This window comes from Bubalus bubalis, chromosome 2 (genome assembly GCF_019923935.1).
Source record: "Bubalus bubalis isolate 160015118507 breed Murrah chromosome 2, NDDB_SH_1, whole genome shotgun sequence".
NCBI lineage: Eukaryota > Metazoa > Chordata > Mammalia > Artiodactyla > Bovidae > Bubalus > Bubalus bubalis.
In genome coordinates this window covers 96,919,916-96,923,431 of record NC_059158.1, presented here as the reverse complement: position 1 = coordinate 96,923,431, position 3,516 = coordinate 96,919,916, and the positions used below count along the sequence as shown (strand labels likewise).

Here is a 3,516-nt window from a genome sequence, read left to right as displayed (position 1 = left end):
TGTTACATACTGTCCCACGTGTGCTATGAAGTGTGATACTAGGAGTAACAGAACACAAAGGAGAAAGCAGTCCCTTCTACCTCAAGAAGTCAGGGAATGTTCCCTCCACAGAACAGGTGAAGATTGAGCTGTCTCTTAAAGGCAGAAGAGACTTAGCTCACGCACACACACTTAAAGGCAGGAGGAAGTGAACTGAGACCAAAGTTCAGGTGAAAAATCCCAAAAGAAAGAAACAATTCGGGAGGCACCAAGAGTTTAGTGGGTATGAAAACCACAAAAAAAACCACCTGATACCTCTTATGTTATGCTCTTTCTTTTAGAAAAGGTCTAACACACCAAGTTTATACTACTGTTGCCATGATTTTGGTAATCCTGTTTGCAGTTCATGCTTGGGGAAGTTGGAACATTTGTACCATCCATGCCCAGCACTGTGCAGGGTACAGAGTGATACAAAGGAATCGTTATTGTTGTTTAGTCGCTAAGTGTGTCTGATTCTTTGCGATCCCGCAGACTGTAGCCTGCCAGGCTCTTCTGCCCATGGGATTTCCTAGGCAAGAATATTGCAGCCAGGCTTTTCCACCTCCGAAACCTGCTGGTCCTGCAGCTCTGTGGCAAGCCGCCCAGTCAGGGTTCTGTTAGGCAGGATGGGGATTGTCAAAGTTGTCAAGAACAAGGATACAAGAGATACAAAGAGATACTTCAAGAGATACAAAGTGAAATTCAGAAGACAGCCAGAGGGCAAAACTAACAACTATACTCAGAAACTTGGTAATCCAAGATAAAAATAGGTACAACACACCTAAATACAGAATGATCGTTCATGTAAAGAACAGAGATATTATTTGTCAGATTTCTTATGCCTGTATAGAAGGAGATATGATAGTTTGTGCGGCTTATGCTCATGAACTCCCAAAACATGGTGTGAAGGTTGGGCTGACAAATCTTGCTGCAGCATATTGTACTAGCCTGCTGCTGGCCGGCAGGCTTATTAATAGGTTTGGTATGGACAAAATTTATGAAGGCCAAGTCAAGGTGACTGGAGATAAATACAATGTGGAAAGCATTGATGGTCAACCTGGTGCTTTCACTTGTTACCTAGATGCAGGACTTGCCAGAACTACTACCAGGAATAAAGTTTTTGAGGCCCTAAAGGGAGCTGTCAATGGAGGCTTGTCTATCCCTCACAGTACAAACGGTTCCCTGGTTATGACTCAGAAAGCAAAGAATTCAGTGCTTCTCTGAAAGCACATCATGGGGCAGAATGTTGTAGATTACATGCATTACCTAACTGAAGAAGATGAGGATGCTTACAAGAAACAATTCTCTCAGTACATAACGAACGTAACTCCAGACATGATGGAGGAGGTGTATAAGAAAGCTCATGCTCCAATACGAGAGAATTCAGTGTATGAGAAGAAGCCTAAGAAAGAAGTTAAAAAGAAGAGGAAGAACAGTCCCAAAATGTCACTTGTCCAGAAGAAAGATCGGGTAGCTCAGAAGAAGGCAAGCTTCCTTAGAGCTTGGGAACGGGCTGCCGAAAGTTAAACAAAACCACAATTCCCTAGCAAGATTTTTTCAGATAAAGACAGTAATAAACTTATTGAACAAGCAGCAAAAAAAATAAAAAGAATATTGGAGTGGGTTGCCATTTCTTCTCCAAGGGATCTTCTCACCCAGGGATTGAACCAGAGTCTTCTGTATTACATGGGGATTCTTTACCACTGGGCTACTGGGGAAGCCCACAAAGGAATTAGGTAACATCATTCTGGTTTTCAAGAAGTTTGAATTGAAATATCTAGAGTAAAGGAATGTTGCTAAGAAGGTAGATTTTAAATGCTCTCACCACAAAGAGAAAATGATAATTACATGACATGATGGAGGTATTATCTATGGCAATCATTTGATACTGTACAAATGTAACAAATTAATACTTTGTATGCCTTGTTCATCTTAAACACACACAATATTATTTGTCAATTGTATCTTAACAAAGCTGTAAATAAATAAATAAATAAAATAGTAGACAACAGGTTTTTTTAAAAGTAAAAGAAAATAAATATTCTATCCCTTACTATCAGGCAGGGCTTCCCTGAAGGCTCAGCTGGTACAGAATCCCCCTGCAATGCAGGAGACCTAGCTTCAATCCCTGGGTTGGGAATATCCCCTGGAGAAAGGAACGGTTACCCACTCCAATATTCTGGCCTGGAGAATTCCATGCACTGCATGTAGTCCACGGGGTTGCAAAGAGTCGGACACAACCGAGTGACCTTCACTCACTCACTATCAGGCAAGCAGTACTATATAAAGAGCATGGTTTTGGTATGAGTTGTTGGTTTGAATACCAATTTCAAGTTACTGAAGTTTCCCAGCCTCATTTTTCTCCTCTTGTACATTACATGCATTACCTAACTGAAGAAGATGAGGATGCTTACAAGAAACAATTCTCGCCCATGTATAAGATAGTAACAGAAGGGAATTCCCTGGTGGTCCAGTGGTTAGGACTCTGCAATTTCACTGCCAGGGCATGGTTTGATCCCAGGTGGGGAACTAAGAATCCCTCATTGTGAAATGAGGCCAAAAAAAAAAAAGGTAGTAACAGCTACCTTTGACATGTAGCAGTACCTCATTCCCAGCCTCATTTTTCTCCTCTGTAGAATGGAGCTGTTGTGAATGAGGTACTGCTACATGTCAAAGGTAGCTGTTACTACCTTTTTTTTTTTGGCCTCACTTCACCATAAGGGATTCTTAGTTCCCCACCTGGGATCAAACCATGCCCTGGCAGTGAAATTGCAGAGTCCTAACCACTGGACCACCAGGGAATTCCCTTCTGTTACTATCTTATACATGGGCAAGAATTTTTTTTCCAATTTTTTTCCTTGTATATTTCTTCTGCTTTGTCTTCCTACCTAAAAAGAGACTTTTAAGACAAAGACCATTTTTTATTTCTTTTGTGTCACCTGCAGTTACAGTAAAATGACTATACTTGGTACATGCAATATAAATACTTATTTCTAACTAGTAGTTAAATACAGAAATAGGAGTCAAATACTCTGGGTCCAATGTTATAACCCCTTTGAATAGGTTTTCATGTTAGTGTATGAAAGTTTGACTAAGTGCATAAAATATTGTGAGATCGATCAAGAATTTAGAAACAAAAGTTAATCCAAGTAAAATAACAATAATAAAATTAACATAAAAAGGACATTACCTTCTTAAATCATGCCTGGGCCACTAACTTCCCATATAAACATAAATGATGAGTCAGAAAATTCTGGTTTTTGTTTAAGTATTTAGAGACTAAAGCTACTGTCTTTGGACAATGCTGAAAAGAACAAGTAATTGTTTTGCTCATGAAATAGATGCTCAGAAATAAACACTGATCCTTAATATCCAAGCCTGTAAGGTATCAAGCAGTAAACCTCAATATTATATTATGGAAATTATTTTAAGGGAATATGAGAATGTTGCTGGCATTTTCCTGCTTTGCTTACGAAGCAAATACTGCTTCTGACAGAA

General features: G+C 39.6%; 1 pseudogene; it reads left to right on the top strand.

Annotated features, from left to right (window-relative positions):
- The first annotated feature begins 453 nt into the window (after window positions 1-453).
- LOC102415759 lies at window positions 454-1,545 on the top strand (annotated as a pseudogene).
- The last annotated feature ends 1,971 nt before the right edge of the window (window positions 1,546-3,516 follow it).